General features: G+C 39.5%; 1 pseudogene; it reads right to left on the reverse strand.

Moving 5' to 3' along the window:
* Positions 1-18235: 18235 nt before the first annotated feature.
* On the reverse strand, positions 18236-18355 carry LOC145395375 (5S ribosomal RNA; annotated as a pseudogene).
* Positions 18356-18685: the final 330 nt, after the last annotated feature.

The raw sequence follows: 18685 nt of genomic DNA on the forward strand, positions 1-18685 counted from the left end.
GTGAGGGCTCTGGTATTTGCTGCCGTTGTCTGACCTTGTAAACCCTACATCAGCGTGGTGGTGATGGAGATAGAGGGTAGGTTGGAGAGTGGGGTGGGGTCAGGTGGTTGTGGTTTGTGAGTGTTTTCTCTCTCTTCGTTTGCTTTTGTTTTTCTTTCTCACTCGTAACTCGTTCTTCTTACTGTATACTCGCTTGTGGTTACTCATAGAATTGTAGACTTCTTGAAATGCTCGTGGTTTATCCTACAGCGTTTACTTGTAGTTTTTTTTCTGTATGGTGCAAACTTATAGAATCGCTGGTTCGTTGACTTGTTTATTTGTAGGCTTTTAGGCTTGTAGACCTGTAGGCGTGGGTTCGTATCCCACCGCTGTCACCAAAATAATATGTTAGTCTTGTAATGGATTATATAGTAGTCGTAGCTGAGCTGTAGTAAATAGTGAGCAGATATGTGAGGAGATAACCTCAGTTCACTTGTAGTCAATGACGGGAGAAGATAAAGATGGATACTGGGGTTTGATTATAGTTTATTTCTTCAGAGGGAATATCTCAAAAATTACACAAAGTTAATATCATGAGCCTGACCTCTTTTTAAGACCACCTTGCTTCTCTCTCTAGACCCCCCTTCTCGCTGTCTCTGCTCCAGTCGCCTAATTCCTTCTGACCTCTCCTCCTCTTTCTTTCCGTATATAAGAACTTCCATCACGTGGGCTACGCTGTCTTCGAAATGTTCTAGAAGCCTGTGTGTGTGTGTGTGTGTGTGTGTGTGTGTGTGTGTGTGTGTGTGGCAACTTTCTGGCCATGCGTCACGAGGTGCTGAAAATAGCATTCCTCAGAAGGAATGTGCAAATGATGTTCCTGCAGGCCCTAGCCATGACTCTGATTTAACGTAGATTACATCTATGCTACCAGCTATTATTTATGATATTTAGAGTCCTGACACTGAATGAAGGACAGAAGGAACTCAAAGAACTAGTACAGGCACGAGGTGTACTGTTCAGGGCAAATAGGAAACAACTAGAGACCTAACGTGAAGAACAAAAAGAACGATATGAGCAACTTCAAGAGGCATCAGAGGATCAAAAGAGGGAATTACAACCAAGGATGCAGGGAGAGCTAGATGCTTTTGTCATAAAGACTTTGTATCATAAAGCAGCGACTTTGTATTTGCTTGTAGAGGCGTATATTTTAGACTTGTGGTCGAGCGGCTTTTATATCTTGTAGTAGTTTCCCCACCAGATGTCATGTAGTGACGGGAGAGGTAAAGAATAGTATGGGACTATTTTTATTTGTCTTGGAAATATTAAACAGGTATAACAGTATAAGTCCCGGGTAGCTACCTCCCTGTCTCGCTATCTCTCTCTCTTTCTGTTCTAAGGCTAATCTCCGTCTCGACCTCTCTAGGGTCGCTTGTCTCCTTCTGTCTAGCCTGTTCGGTGGCTAATCTCCGTCTGAGCTCTCTTTACTAAATTCTGGTATAGCAGGGGTGGACTAGATATTTGTTCACGAGAGGACTGCTGACAGCTAACAGCATCATATCCATACTGGCCGTGTCCAGCTTCCCTCAGTGTTAAGAGTGTGTAAGCATGCTTAGCACTGCTCGATTCTCGCAGACACAACACCTTCTCATCATTTGACTTCCTGCTTCTATCTGTCTCTCTATCTATCTATTTATCTATCTATCTAGTATGATTTGCAATTATAATATGGAGACCTACCACATTGCTCTGCCGCGCAAAAATGGCGTACCATCGACATTTAATAGTTATAATATATCAATACATACTACATACACATTATAATGAACTTATAAGCTAATTAAGTGAAATACATAATATTGTAAAGTAACATAATTGTATGAATATTGTATACATATATTATTCATAGTAAATAGTGATTATTCAGTAATATTACATTTAAACAAGTTGTATACATATTTGAATAAATGCAATGGTTGTTGTATAACACTTGTAAGACGTGCATGTACAACAGACGTACGCATATAATTGTGCAATGGTAATACTGCTAGGTTATACATTACATATTTGAGTTATCACTTTAGTAATGTCTAATATTTCACCTAACTTGTATGATGATACTGGTAATATAGAATTGTGCTATAATTGTATGACTTATAATATTGTACTAACATTGTGGTACTACATAATTGTAACATTTTATGAATTGTTACCAAATATTGTGTTAATGCATAATTGTGTTGGCCTTATAATTGTAGTTACATAAAAGTTACATCTTGTTAATGCAACTGTTTTGTCGTTACATAATTGTTACATATCGTTTGTAGGTACATAATTATTGTTAAAGTTACATAAAAGTTACATCTTGTTAATGCAACTGTTACATAATTGGCAAAGTGTAACATAATGCAATCGTTTGTCGTTACATAATTGTTACATATCGTTTGTAGGTACATAATTGTAGTTAAAGTTACATAAAAGTTACATCTTGTTAATGCAACTGTTACATAATTGGCATAAAGTGTAACATAATGCAATCGTTTGTCGTTACATAATTGTTACATATCGTTTGTAGGTACATAATTGTAGTTAGTGTAACATAATGCAATCGTTTGTCGTTACATAATTGTTACCTATCGTTTGTAGTTACATAATTGTAGTTAAAGTTACATAAAAGTTACATCTTGTTAATGCAACTGTCACATAAATTGGTACATATTGTTTGTAGTTACATAATTATAATATGGAGTAACATAATTGTAATAACTGCAGTCCTAACATATGCTGCGGTCGATGATAGTGATGATGTGTCATGCCACTTGTTTGTGGAGACACAATTTGCTTTTTGTTTGTAGTTTATGTGGTATTTTGGCATATATAGTAACATTTACACTTATTTTCATTTGTTTGTCATGTGATCTTACTTTATTTCTCTTTTTTCCGTCTTACTTTTCTTTCTTTCTTTCCTTTCCTTTTCTTTTCTTTTTTTTTTTTTTTTGTATGTATTGATTTTCCATAGTTTGTTTCTCTTTGCTTGTGTACGCTTTTTTCCATGTTGTTCATGGTTGCATAATTGCTGACTAATTTCCTTGAGATACTTTTTTAAAGTTTAGTTTATATTGCACAGATATTACTGAAAATGATATTATATAGTCCCATATTTTGTTATTTTATATAAAAAATATATACATATACACTATATACAGTATTAACTATACACACTGATTCGTTGTTCACCTGTACCTATCGTGAGTAATATGTGTGTCAGCACTGTGTGGAAATCATTGTCTTCACGATTGTGTTGAAGATGTTCACTCTTGCTAACGGCATTTGTGTTGGCCATTTTTTTTTTTCTTCTCTAGGTTACCTTGTAACTTAATTTGTCTGTTTCCACTAGGTAGCTTTAATTAATAAATGTTTAATACAGTTCTTTTAATTGCTCACTGAGTAACTGTGATTGTATATTTTCTTTATTACTTTGTAGATATAATTAATGTATAGTTGTATGTATGAAACACGTATTTTACGTAGGTATAAATGGTAACACTCGTTGGTAGTAAATAAATGTTATAATAAATGAATGAATATATACAGTGTAGAATATTTATTGTTGGTGATTATTTAGTGATTGAGTTATGCAGATAACTGAAGTAAGTATGTGTATTTAAGCTGTATCTATACAGCACGTTTTATATGTTTGTGCAAAAGCTTATTGTCTATCACTGTGTATTGTATAAATGAAGTAACTATGTAACTCACTAATTTTACCGTGGTGGGAATGGTGTGAGTGGTGGTGCAGGTGGTGTGTTGACTGACGTGGCGTCTGTTCAGCAAGCACGCATGATGACCTCAACTTCCCACACTGGTAGCTGTGGTGAGTGAATGAGTAGCGATGAGTAACTTGAGTGAGTAAGATGAGTTGTGAATATGGACTTGGTGTTTGCTTCGTCGTCCTGACCTCTTCACACCTGCGTAAGCGTTGGGGGTTGGGTGGATGTAGCAGAGAGAGGAGAGTGAGGTCTGGTGGTTATGAGTTGTGAGTCGTCTCTCACTCTTCGTTTGTTTGTTTGTTTGTTTGTTTTTCTTTCTTGATGTATTCTTGGTCCTTTTTTTCTTGTGATTTACTCGTTGTAGAATGAAGACTGCCGCTACTTGTAGGTGCGTGTAGAAGATTATACAGACGACGTAGAGTTGTTAATTGTAGTTGATTGTAGATGGCTGTAGTTCGCTTATTCGTCGTAGACTTGTAGTCTATTTGCACTGTAGGCTGTATTTTGTAGGATTCAATGTAGAACTGAAGCTAATCTTGTAGTATCGGTTGCTTTTGTAGAAATTTGCTTTTAATTCGGAGATTTATGTCCGCAGATTTGCTGATTTGTCGTTAAGCTACTTGCAAGGCGTCGAGTGATCTCTTGACCTCTGCATCAGCGTAAAGATCTGGGAGACGGAGGGGGATGGAGAGAAGCGTCAGGAGCCGGTTATGTTGTTGGTTGAGAGAGATATTCTTGTTTTCAATCTTGATATTTTGCAGGAATTTAATGTGATTCGTAGACGAGGTTCGTATACGTTCGCTGCTACCAAATGTCATAAAGACTTTGTATCATAAAGCAGCGACTTTGTATTTGCTTGTAGAGGCGTAGTTTCCCCACCGCTGCCACCAAATGTCATAAAGACTTTGTATCATAAAGCAGCGACTTTGTATTTGCTTGTAGAGGCGTATATTTTAGACTTGTGGTCGAGCGGCTTTTATATCTTGTAGTAGTTTCCCCACCAGATGTCATGTAGTGACGGGAGAGGTAAAGAATAGTATGGGACTATTTTTATTTGTCTTGGAAATATTAAACAGGTATAACAGTATAAGTCCCGGGTAGCTACCTCCCTGTCTCGCTATCTCTCTCTCTTTCTGTTCTAAGGCTAATCTCCGTCTCGACCTCTCTCTAGGGTCGCTTGTCTCCTTCTGTCTAGCCTGTTCGGTGGCTAATCTCCGTCTGAGCTCTCTTTCCTAAATTCTGGTATAGCAGGTGTGGACTAGATCTTTGTTCACGAGAGGACTGCTGACAGCTAACTGCATCATCTCCTTACTGGCCGCTGTCGTCAGCTTCCCTCAGTGTTAAGAGTGTGTAAGCATGCTTAGCACTGCTCGATTCTCGCAGACACAACACCTTCTCATCATTTGACTTCCTGCTTCTATCTGTCTCTCTATCTATCTATTTATCTATCTATCTAGTATGATTTGCAATTATAATATGGAGACCTACCACACTTTCATGGAGGAAATGGAGGAAGAACAGCAACAGCTTGAGGAGGAAGTAGATGCCAAGCTAGAGCAGCAGAAGTATGAGAGGGTAGTGCAGCTTGCTACTAGCCACAAGGGCGCTGCAGTGGAAATTCTGGGCTAGATGTCAGTCTAGAAGTGAATGCAGATGAAGGATGCAGATTTACAGCCAGTGCTAGAATGGCTGCAGCGGAGTACAGTGCAACCATCTTGGGAAGAAGTTTCCAGGGTAAGCCCTGCAACCAAGAGCTACTGGAGTCAGTGGGACCTTCTTCGTTTGAACGACGGACTACTGGAGCGTCAGTGGGAGACACCTGATGACCTTAGCAAGTATTGGCAACTGGTTGTTCCGAAGCAGATGAGGTCTGAGGTGAGTCCCATCACTTGTGGGCACCTGGGAGTGAAGAAAACTTTAAGCAGGCTACGACAGAGGTTCTACTGGATTGGCATGCATCAGGATGTTGAAGAGTGATGTCGGGCCTGTGATGTGTGTTGTGCCAAGAAGGGACCCAAGAAATGTGGTTGTGCCCCACTTCAGCTGTACCAAGTGGGTGCAGTGATGGCATGAGTCGCAGTGAACATTTGCTGGACCTTTGCCATTCACTGAAAGAGGAAACCGGTATATATGTGTCGCCATGGACTACTTCACAAAGTGGCTAGAAGTCTATGCCATCCCTGATCAAGAGGTTGCAACTGTTGTTCAGGTGTCACTTGACCTGTTTTTCTGTCGTTTTGTGATGCCACAAGAGCTACATTCAGACCAGGGTAGAAACTTCGAGTCTGCTTTGTTCTATGAGTGCTGCAAGTTACTGGGGATCAAGAAGACCAGGACGACCCCACTAAGGCCAGTCAGATGGGATGGTGGAGAAATTCAACTGGACCCTAGGACAAGAACTGGCCAAGTACTGCAGAGATGGACAAACAGAATGGGACCAGAAATTACCTGCATTGCTGATAGCAAATCGATCTGCATCTCATGAGTCTACCGGCCACACCCCTGCAAAACTGATGTTGGGCCACGAGTTACGCTTACATGTATACTTATTAATGGTAAGACCACCTGGTGAAGAGCTGCCTACAGACAGCACCAGCTATGTGAAGCACCTTCAGGAAAGGCTGGCTGAGGTACATCATGAAGTGCGAGGAGCCATCAGGTTCTCAGATGTGATGAAGTGCAAGTATGATGCCAAGGCAAGTGAGGCGAGCTTCAAGGATGGTGACCAAGTTTGGTTATACAATCCTCAGCTAAAGAAGGGACAGTCACCGAAGCTGCAGAGCCCATGGGACGGGCCTTACACTGTGTTGGACCACCTATCAGATGTAACATATCGGATTCAGGGAGGCAGGAAGTCTCGCCCAAAGGTGGCACACGTGAACCAGCATTATGGGCCAGGACAGTACAGCTAGGATGTCTCTAAGGAATCGTGCTCTCCCGCAGCTGAGGATGTTGAGGCGGACCACGGAGCTGAAGTGCAAGAGGATGGTGACTGTTTCCTGAGTTTAGAAGTGAATCAGGAAGAGGACCAAGACCTTCCAGGAGGAGTGGACTGTGTGGAGGAGTCAGGACGTCGTTGGAAGCGGCATAGAAGAAGACCAGATAAGTGGAAGGATCATTTTGTGTATAGTTAGATATTTCATTAGGATTAAGGTTTATTTTTTTTTATACTGTGTAGTTTGTTTGGACGACAAAGAACTTAGGAGGGGGTAGTATTAACAAGCGGGATTTGGTAGTTAGGTAGTCTTGAAGCTTCTCGCTAATTCCTGATGTTTACAATGGTTCCGGTACTTGTCAGAGTTGCCTGTTTGCCTGCTGTTTATGAGCGTAGTTGTTTCGTAAGTAATTTTTATGCTATTTTTCTGTATAACGTTTTATTTACGTGATTGCTTGTTAAATTGTATAATTTAATTTAATTTTGTATGCTAAATACTTTACAGTGTTATGTGTCGGAAATTTAGGAATAATTCCTCCCATTTTTTTATTTTAGTTGGTGATGGGCAGTCGTATTTTGGAAGTATAATGTATTATACGTAACCCAGGTGATGGGTATATAAGATTACGTATATTTATACTATGGTTCATAATTTAGTCTTTTTCCCAGCCATGGATGGAATGTGCACATATGCATTTTTATTTATTTGATTGGTGGATCACCTCTGTTCTTCTCTCCAGAGGTCTAAGTTTTAGTCTCGGCTAGGCCTCGGTCAATTACGAGCCTCGAGACCTCAGTTGCTCGGGCTCTCGCCCACGCTCTCAGTCCTAATTCATTGAGTCTTAGTCTCAGATGATCTCGAGTCGAGTCAGAGGCAGTCCCAGTCATGCCTTAGTCACGCTTGGAAGCAGTCTAACCACTCTCATGGTATTGAGAGAGAATTGGGACAGACTGGACTGATTAATTAATTTACGACAGCGCTTCCTCCTAGATGGGAATGAACATTATCAATTCACTTTAATTTATAAATAGTGTAAATAGTAATGCTTACGTAAAAAGTACGTATTTGGTCCAGGCCGTAACCTCCAGTAATCCGCCAAGCACAAGCAACAAGCAACATCTTCAACAACTCCGACCATATGGCAACAACCTACAAGCCTCTCCATTGCTACTCTTAAGCTAAGTAACTAAATGACCCTTAGTGGCGAAAGACTGGGCGAATAATATTTCACCAGGGTTTCCAGCTTTTATTTGAGGATCCTTAAATAGATCGTTTAGTTGCTTAGTAGGGAACACAACCTACACGTCATTACGATCCAGGTGAGTCCTGGGAGTAAGACATATATATCCGGACAAATTATGTAGTGTTGTAGGCCTAATTTTGTCTTGTTTAGTGCAAGTGATTAGCCAGTTAAATATTTACGACACTACCGGGGGTATATTCTAAATTTTTCTAATTTTTCCCCCACAAAGTGGTCCTTCGAACCGGATTGTTAACACTCCAACATGGCGACTGCTCTGGAATTAAATTATTATCGGGTGGCTTATATAGGCCACTCTCTGGTCACCTGTGACACCTTGATGTCTGTGCCTTCACCATGGCCCTTGGTGACCATGGAGATGATCAGAGTAGGGGGTGCCAGAGCAGACAAGTTTTTTTGAGTACAAGGAATTTGCAGAAGTACTTAGACCTGGCTATAATTTGGTTATAGTCATGTTGGGGGGAAACGATATTAATGAGTCAACTGACGTGCAGGACTTAGTGGCTACACTACTACAAATTAATGAGGCTATAGAAGATGCAGGTGCTAAATGTGTGATATGCACTGTAGAAAAGAGGGAATATCCACATAATCATCCTCGATATGTGGATCCCATTGTTTACAATAAGATCATGAACGCGGTTAATAAGAAAATAACCAAGGAAAAAGGGAAAATTATTTTGCTTGGTGGTAAGACCTATCCTCTGGAGGTACGAGTCATGGACCAAATTCACCCTACTTGGGAAGGAAGACGTAGAATTTGGCCCAAGGTGCGAGGAGCTATTAAATTTCATTATGATCAGTGGGTTGCTAACACAAACTAAATATGGATTAATTTTGTAGTAACCCCTAGAAGGCTTTAATTTGTAATCTAAATTTAATTGTACTATTAATTTAGTTGTTCAGATTTATGTATCATTCTTAGTATTGCTGTTTGATGCTGAATTCTTCTATGTACATTTAGTTAATTTAATTCTAGTGGTTTCGTTGCTGTAGGCTACATTTAGTGATTCTATTAATTTTGATTTTCAGACTTGGTTCAATATGTCCTTGTCAAGGAGGATTGCAGGCCATAAGGCCTATGTCACCACTCTCAGTGGTAAAGTAAATGATGAATTCCAATCCTCTGACAAAGACTACACTAAACTTAAGGCCTGGAGCCAGCAATTACAGAACCAGCTGACTGTCATGGGAACACTTTATGATTCTTTATTGGAAGCCACAAAGGACGATGATGAATTTAATGATATTTTTATAGCTAAGACTAACGAAGAAGAGAGAATTTGCCTACTAATAGCTCAAATTAATTCCTCTCTGAAAAGTGAGTCTACCCATTTAACTTGTCCAAGGGCTGAGTCGAAGCTGCCCACACTTAAACTACCTGAGTTTGATGGCACTTCGGCTAATTGGAGTTCCTTCTGGGATCAATTTGTTGCCATTATTGATTCCAGAAAAGATCTTAGTCCAGTAGACAAATTAAATTATTTAAGAGGAGTGTTAAAAGGTGACGTGAAGAAACTCATCAATGGTTTCAGTATAGAAAGTGATGGATATAGCAGTGCAGTGCAGCTACTTAAGGCAACTTTTGATAATCCTAAGAGAAATCAGCACGAACTTGCAATGCGACTGCTACACCTTAAAACTCCTATTCTTACTTGTAATTCCTTGGCCGAATTTAGGGCTAATCTAGAATGCACCCTTAGGAAATTAGAAAAAATGGGGTGTGATTTAAGTAGTTCCAGTTGGCTTATCTCTCCACTAGTAATGAAAAAGTTACCCAGTAAAACTATTGAGAGAATCCAGCATGTAACAAATGAAGATTATCCCCAACTACAGGAAATTAGGGACTCATTATTAAAAGTTATTAATCATTTAGAGTCCAAAGGGCCTGAAGCTAAATCAGATTCCAGTACTAAAGGTGCTTTAACTAAAGAGAAGCCTGATAAAGTCAAATTATCTCCTAAATCAATTCCTAAGATTTACCACACTTCAGAACAGGTATCTTCACCCACATCTCCCAAGAATGCTCAGTCACAAACCTCTGCATCGGCTAGTCAGCAGCCAGCTCAGCAGCTGAAGTGTATTTTGTGTGATGGAGCACATCTGTCCAAGAGCTGTGAGGCGTATTCAGGTCGTTCTACTCGTGTAGAAAGACTGGAACAGATAGGACGGTGTGGTAGATGTACTTGTAGGCACAAGACTGATCAATGTAACTTCAATTTGAGAAGATGTGACCTTTGTAAAAAGGGGTTTCATCACAATGTCTTGTGTGATAAGCTGAATACACTTAATTCACAAATTTGCTCAGTCACTCCAACAAATCAACATACCATCTCAACTGCTTTACCGGTTGGAGCTGTTCATATTATTAAGAATAAATCTCAGATTAAAGCAAAAGTTCTTTATGACCAAGGATCACAGAGGACATTCATTTCTCAGGACCTAGTAAACAAGCTTAAATTAAAGCCTAGTGGTACGATTAATTTACAGCTGTCCGGCTTCATTAGTGAAGATCAAAGAAGAGAATATCAGCTAGTTAAGATTACTGTTAAAGCTGGCAGGAAGTACACTAGACTAGAGGCTGTGGTTAGAGACACCTTACCTAACAACATAAGAACAGATGGTCTAGAGAAGTGTTTGACCTATTTGAAAGATCAACAAATTAAAGTATCTGATCCTGGTTTGACTGATCACATAGATAAAATAGATCTCCTTATTGGTGCTGATTTCTATCCTAAATTAGTTTATGGTCTCATTAAATTCAAGGGCATAAATTTCCTAAAAGTACAAGAAGGATTAGTTGTATATGGCAATATTCCTGACAAGTTTGTAAGTACAAGGAAAGCAATTCAGGTTGCTATGGTAACGAATATATGCTTGCAGCCCTCACTAAATTCAGAAGAGCCTGACATTTCCAATTTGTGGAAAATGGATAGCATTGGCATTAAACCTGAACAGGTAACTCACGAAGAAGCTTTTGTGCTTGAAAATTATAAAAAGACTGTTCAGTACTATGATGACCAATATTGGGTAAAACTTCCTTGGAAAGTCAATCGACCTAGTTTGCCCACAAATTATAAATTAGCTCTTAATCGCCTAAATTCAAATTTAAAGAGACTTAAAGGTGAAGGAGATTTACTAGATAAATATGATCAGTTAATCAAGAGTCATTTAGAAAAGGGGTTTATCGAGGAAGTTAAGCAGGCACAGGTTGGACAAAATACTCATTATATTCCTCATTTGGCAGTAATGAGAGACAGTAAGAATACACCTGTGCGAATAGTATTTGATTGTAGTGCCAAATTAGGCTCCCACACTAACAGCTTGAACGATTGTTTGTACACTGGTCCAACTCTAACCAAAAATCTATTAGATGTGCTGCTAAAATTCAGAACTAATGAATATGCCTTTACAGCAGACATCAGCAAAGCTTTTACGGATAGGACTTCAAGAAGAAGACAGGGATTTCACCAGATTTTTGTGGCCAAGTAATCCTCATGATGATAACAGTTCTCTGGTAACTTACAGATTTAAATCAGTCCTTTTTGGAGCCACTAGCTCACCCTTCTTGTTGCAAATGACGCTAAATTATCACTTAGAGCAGCAAAAAGAAAATATAGAAGTGGCTAACCAAATTAAAGATTCGCTATATATGGACAATCTTCAGGGGACTGTAAATACTGAGGAGGATCTAAAGAAATTTCATCTGATAGCCAACAAGATTATGCAAGAGGCTAACATGCCATTGCAGGAGTGGACATCTAACTCCACTGAAATAAATTCTGATTCTGAAGTCTGTAATAAAATATTAGGATTGTGGTGGGATCCAGACATTGATGTCCTTAATGTAAAAAATGTAGAGTGGGATACAGTGGATAGCAAAAGATCTTTATTAAGTAACATTAGTAAAATTTTTGATCCCATAGAACTAATTTCTCCCCTAACTATTCCTTTAAAAATTCTAATTCAACAAACATGGACCAGAAAATTAGGCTGGGATGACCCTTTACCTACAGACTTGCTGGAGTGTTGGGAAACCCTCTCAAAAGAATGCAACAACCTAGCAAGTGTTAAATTTCCGAGAATGGTGGGAAAAGAAGGTTCTTCCTATGATTTACATCTGTTTTGTGATGCTTCACCCAAGGCTTATGGAGTAGTTGCTTACATCACTAATTATGAGGATGTTCCTATAATTTTATCTTCTAAGGCAAGAGTAGCTCCTCTAAAAGGTAAAACTTTACCTCAGTTAGAACTAACAGCCATGTAAGTAGCAGTCAATTTTGGGGTGTATATCAGGAAGACCTTAAGTTATATAAATTTTAATACCACCTATATATGGTCAGACAGTGAAGTAGCCCTTCAATGGGTAGTGAACAATAAAAGTAACATCTTGTATGTCAAAAATCGAGTACAAGATATGAGAGATGCTGATCCTGACTGTTATTATCTCCATCTCACAACTAAAGATAACCCAGCTGATTTGTTAACTAGAGGCCTAACTTATGATAAATTTGTAAATAGTGACTCCTGGTTTCATGGTCCGGAATGGTTGAATAATAAAGATCTTTGGCCAGAACAGAAATTTAAGACGAAGATGGAGCCTAATGCGCTGACTGTCCTAGAAGTTCAGGAAAAAGAACTTGAACCCTTGTTTGATCAGGAAAGTGTTGGTAGTTGGAAGAAGTTAATAAAGATCACCAATTTGGTTTTCCAATTTTTGCAAAAGATTAGGGGGAACAAAACTCTAAACCTAATGAAACCCCAACAATATTGGTTGCTATACTTACAGAAGAGTAGCTTCCCCGAAGTTTACCAATATTTTCAGAAACCACTTGTAACAAGGATGCCAGATTTGGTTAAGAGTTTAAACTTATTTGAGCACAATGATTTGATCAGATGTAGTGGTAGGCTGGACCGAGCTGGTCTCCCCTTTCACACTAAATTTCCACTGTTGTTGCCTAGACAGCAACATTTTACGAAATTATTGGTCCTATATGCTCATGAAACCACTTTGCATGGTGGTGTTTCTGATACATTGTGCAAATTGCGAGAAAACTTCTGGATCCCTAAAGGCCGACAAGTTGTGAAATCTACAATTAAATCCTGCTATACATGTAAGAGGTTAGAAGGACGACCGTATCATTATGCTTCACCACCACCCTTACCTAAAGAGCGGGTGGAAGAAGCTAGACCCTTTGAAATAATCGGTTTAGATTATACAGGCTATATGGAAGTCTTGAAACCAGACACCCTACAAGAGCAAAAGGTGTATGTGGTACTGTTTACTTGCGCTGTCACCAGGGCAGTTCACTTGGAGTAGGTCACAGATTTAACTGCCGAAACTTTTTTGAATGCTTTTAGGAGATTTGTGTCGAGAAGATCTTGCCCGAAATTAATTATCAGTGACAACGCTTCTAATATTAAATTAGGATCCGAACTTCTACATCAGGTCCTGCAGAGTGCAGAAGTCCAAGATGAATTCACCAGCAGAGAATGTGAGTGGAAATTCATACCGCCGAGAGCTCCATGGTTCGGTGGTTTCTATGAGAGACTAATAGGCATAGTAAAAGGGTGTCTTAAAAAGGTATTATTCAGAAAACCAGTAAACATGGATGATTTACACACTATAATTACGGAAGTGGAATGCCGTGTTAACAACCGCCCCTTAACGTATGTCCTTAACAGCCTCGATGAGCCAGAAGCCCTCACTCCTTCTCATCTTATTTGTGGATATCGATTGGACTCCTTGCCTGCAATAACTACGGCGCCCTATGATTTGGATCTCTCTTACGTTGAAGCTGATAAATTGAACACTAAGTACCATCAGTTATCCAAATTAACAAATGGCAGGATTCATGGAAAACTCAATATTTGTCATCCCTTCTCGATAGACATGTACGCCAAAAGTCGGCTAATAAAACGGATGTTGATATTAAGGAGGGGGATGTAGTGTTAATTCACACTGATAAGTCAAGGAATAGTTGGCCATTGGGGAAAGTTATTGAATGCTATCTGGATAAGCAAGGGATAGTTCGTACAGTGAAGTTAAAGACGGCCCAAGGCCCTGTACTCAGGACTATCAATAAATTATATCCATTAGAAACAGCCGTGAGTTCCCGTCCGGAGGAGCTTAATACAGCACTCGGGGACGTTACTCATGGCCGTAGGGATACAGATGCGGGAAGCTCAGATAGACCACAGCGGGGAGCCGCACAACGGTTCCGAGCTCACCTGGGGGAGTTAATTAAACGGGGTGATGTTTAGATTTCTTGGCCCCCAGGATGTCGGAAATTTAGGAATAATTCCTCCCATTTTTCTATTTTAGTTGGTGATGGGCAGTCGTATTTTGGAAGTATAATGTATTATACGTAACCCAGGGTGATGGGTATATAAGATTACGTATATTTATACTATGGTTCATAATTTAGTCTTTTTCCCAGCCATGGATGGAATGTGCACATATGCATTTTTAGTTATTTGATTAGTGGATCACCTCTGTTCTTCTCTCCAGAGGTCTAAGTTTTAGTCTCGGCTAGGCCTCGGTCAATTACGAGTCTTGAGATCTCAGTTGCTCGGGCTCTCGCCCACGCTCTGTCCTAATTCATTGAGTCTTAGTCTCAGATGATCTCGAGTCGAGTCAGAGGCAGTCCCAGTCATGCCTTAGTCACGCTTGGAAGCAGTCTAACCACTCTCGTGGTATTGAGAGAGAATTCGGTTGGGACAGACTGGACTGATTAATTAATTTACGACAGCGCTTCCTCCTAGATGGGAATGAACATTATCAATTCACTTTAATTTATTAATAGTGTAAATAGTAATGCTTACGAAAAAAGTACGTATTTGGTCCAGGCCGTAACCTCCAGTAATCCGCCAAGCACAAGCAACAAGCAACATCTTCAACAACTCCGACCATATGGCAACAACCTACAAGCCTCTCCATTGCTACTCTTAAGCTAAGTAACTAAATGACCCTTAGTGGCGAAAGACTGGGCGAATAATATTTCACCAGGGTTTCCAGCTTTTATTTGAGGATCCTTAAATAGATCGTTTACTTGCTTAGTAGGGAACACAACCTACACGTCATTACGATCCAGGTGAGTCCTGGGAGTAAGACATATATATCCGGACAAATTATGTAGTGTTGTAGGCCTAATTTTGTCTTGTTTAGTGCAAGTGATTAGCCAGTTAAATATTTACGACACTACCGGGGTTATATTCTAAATTTTTCTAATTTTTCCCCCACAAGAAAACACTGGCATGTTTTGATGTCTCCTAGTTGGTAGTTGTTAACTGATGCCCCGTCGAGTTTGTGCTGGAAGTTTCTTGAGTAATGGAAGCTTATATAAGGATGGGGAAGAGACTGTTTCAAGTTCAGCCGGTTTTCAGTTCAGTTTTGAGTGTAGTGCAGTTCAGTGATGTGTATATTTTCGGTACAGTGAAATTTTGTGGGCAAACATTGAAGTGTTGTTTAAGTTTGGATGGTAATTGTGAAAAATAGTGAAGTGTTGTCAAGCATTAAGTTTAATTGCAGTTAGTAAATTTTGTATAGCTCCAGTGCTTTTGAGAATAGTGAAGTGAAGTTGGAAAGCAATAAGTGTAATTATTTGGAAAATGAAGACAGTGACCTTAAGAAGCCGGTGTTTATTTACAATGCCTTTGCTGATCTTGTGTACTGTACACCTAAAGGCTGACCACAGGAAGAACAACTCACTGGGCAACGTCCTTCCTGTACTGATCTACCACTGCCTGAGCCTGTGGCAGTGTGGGGTAATGGGAGACTCAGAGAATAGCCTAGATTCCACTTTCTCTCATAGGCCTTTGTAGCTGGTTACACATCTTTCTGCCTCAATCATCAGAGGGCATCAGGCTGCCCTTTTTACACAACACACACATCCACGTTATATCACATTGCCTTAAATCACCTATCTTCTCTCCATAAAACACCAATCTTGTCATTACATATCACACACATTTCAAAACACATCCCTGCTCTCCCCGCATAAAAAGAACCATGGCTGCTGCTATACTGGGAATTAGTGCTGTGGTTTCTCGGGTGACCACTACCGGCAGGGCTGGGTTGTTTGCACAGGGCCTTCCCTGTTGTCATCAAGCGACTGTGCCATCTCCAGTGTTGCAGCACCCTAAATCTGCTCGTCAGTGCAGTAAACTTCAATATAAATTCTGTTCAAAATTTCCTCCAGTTTGAATCCCATGATCTGCTATTTTTGACAGACACAAGTAAGCTCCACCTCCGATTTAGCTACATTTAATTTTCCTGGTTATATTTTGATTCAAAATTTCAGACTCAAAGGAGGCTTATGTTGCCTTGCTAAATCAGTGATTGCCCTGAAGGAGATTATTAAATTTAATTGTCCTTATTTCGACCATTCCATATACAAATTAAATTCTTTTGGTAATATTAAGTACTTCTGTTGTGTTTATCGTTCCCCTAATGCCCCTCCACAGCCGAGTTTATTTGACTCTCTGTCTTCACAACTAAGTGTCCTCAACATTAATACTGCATCAGAAATTACTATTCTGGGTGATTTTAATGTCCATAATGATGAATGGTTCACTTATTCAGCCAGAACTGATGACTCTGGTCTTGAATGTGAGCTACTTGCAGACTCATTTAATCTCACCCAGTTAGTCAATTAACCCACCTGTGTAACAGACAACCCAGATCAAAATCCCCACGTATTGGACTTGTTTCTAACAACCAGTTCAGATCATTATAACGTCGAAGTGAAGTCCCCCCTCTAATCCTCTGATCATTGTCTGATTCGAGCCACCAGTTTAACACCTAGCACACCCTCCTGTTCTGAACTTTCGTGGTGACAAAATGGCACTACAACAGGGCAGACTGGGAGAGACTCCATAATTTTTTCATGGATGCTCCTTGGACCTCCTTTTTTCTCCCAAGATGTAAATTCCACGTTGGGCCACATACAGGATTTGATTTAAGTCAGCATGGAAACATTCATTTCCCATCATAGTTACAAAAAAAATGTAATTCTCCTAAATGGTTTGACCATAATTGTGCTAGAGTAACAGAACATAACAAAAATAGCCTATAACACTTATACAAGGACCATTTAACTATTATAGAAATATTAGAAACCATGGTAAAACTATCATCAATCTTTCTAAATCAAACTTTCTACACAGACAGGATAACAAACTACTAAACAACCCAAATCATAACAAAATATTCTGGACAACCATTAATTAACTCAAAATGAACTTCACTACCACCTCTTCCATTCCACCTTTACAGTCCTCCAATGGAAATCTAGTTAGTGACCCACGTGGAAAAGCCAAACTTCTTGTTCACATTTTTTTCAGCAAACTCAACCCTAAATATAGAAAATCACAATATTCTTGTACTTGATTTTGATTCCCCTCAAATACCTCCTTTCATGACTCACACCAGATACGTACAAGCTGTATTACATAATCTCTCAGCAGACAAAGCTACTGGTCCAGATGAAATTCCTTCAATAGTACTTAAAAATTGCTCCTCAGTGTTGGTTCCTGTATTGGCAAAATTTTTCCGTTTATGCACCCATACCTCAAGTTTTCCACCCTCTTGGAAAGAAGCAAATATCCATCCTGTTCCTAAAACGGGGGCAACTTCTGATCCATCAAACTATAGACCATTTGCATTAACTTCCATTCTCGGTAAAGTTTTTGAGACACTAATTAACAAACACACAAGCATCTAGAAATCAATAAATTATTCAATAATCGGCAGTATGGATTTAGACAAGAACGTTCAACTGTAGACATTCTTTGCCTTCTTACCCATCAGATTAACAAAACAATAGACCAACACGGTGAAACACACATAATACGACTTGATACATCAAAGGCATTTGACAGAGTATGCCACCGGGCCTTGTTGTATAAGATGTCACACTATGGCCTTGCATCACTGGTTCTCTAATTTCATCTTACCATCATAATAGAAAAATACGGGTCATGGCATATGGAAATTATTCTCGGTTTCATTCCATAAATGTTGGTGTACCTCAGGGATCGGTTTTGGTACAGACCCTCTTTTTCATTCATATTAATGACCTGCTATCTGTCACTCACAACACAGTACACACTCATGCTGATGATTCGACCCTTCATAGATCTTTCACATTTAGTACTTCCTTTACACAACTTCATCATCATCATCATTGCCAGACGCCATGTATCCCAAATGGGGTAGCCAAGGGCTTAGAGTTAATTGTTTTACAGTGAGGGGCTCTAATCCTCCACCAACCCAACTTGACACGTAGGGATGCCAACAGCATCTGGTGTTCCCAGGCGGTCACCCATCCAAGTACTAAGCAGACCCAACGTTGCTTAACTTAGCTGATCGGACGGGAAGCGGTGTACTCAACGGGGTATGGACAACTTGATATTATAAATTCCCAAAGAAACACACCAGGACCTTTCGAAAATTAATCAATGGGGACAAACAAATCTGGTGTCAGTTAATGCTCAGAAAACTAAATACATAAATTTCTCCAACAGAAAGAATCCCTCAGACGCTCACATAATTTTAAATGATGTCAATATTCCAATATCCACTGTAGTTGATATCCTAGGTGTTACTCTAAATCCCAACTTAAGCTGGACAGCTTATGTTAAATCCTTTGCTAAAAATGCTTCCAAAAAATTGGGACTTATGTACAGAGTTCATGAGTTCTTCACTGACGAGCAGGTGGCCACAATATACAAAAGTCATG

This window comes from Coenobita brevimanus, chromosome 30 (genome assembly GCF_032717465.1).
Source record: "Coenobita brevimanus isolate Jiangsu-jjx chromosome 30, ASM3271746v2, whole genome shotgun sequence".
Taxonomy (NCBI): domain Eukaryota; kingdom Metazoa; phylum Arthropoda; class Malacostraca; order Decapoda; family Coenobitidae; genus Coenobita; species Coenobita brevimanus.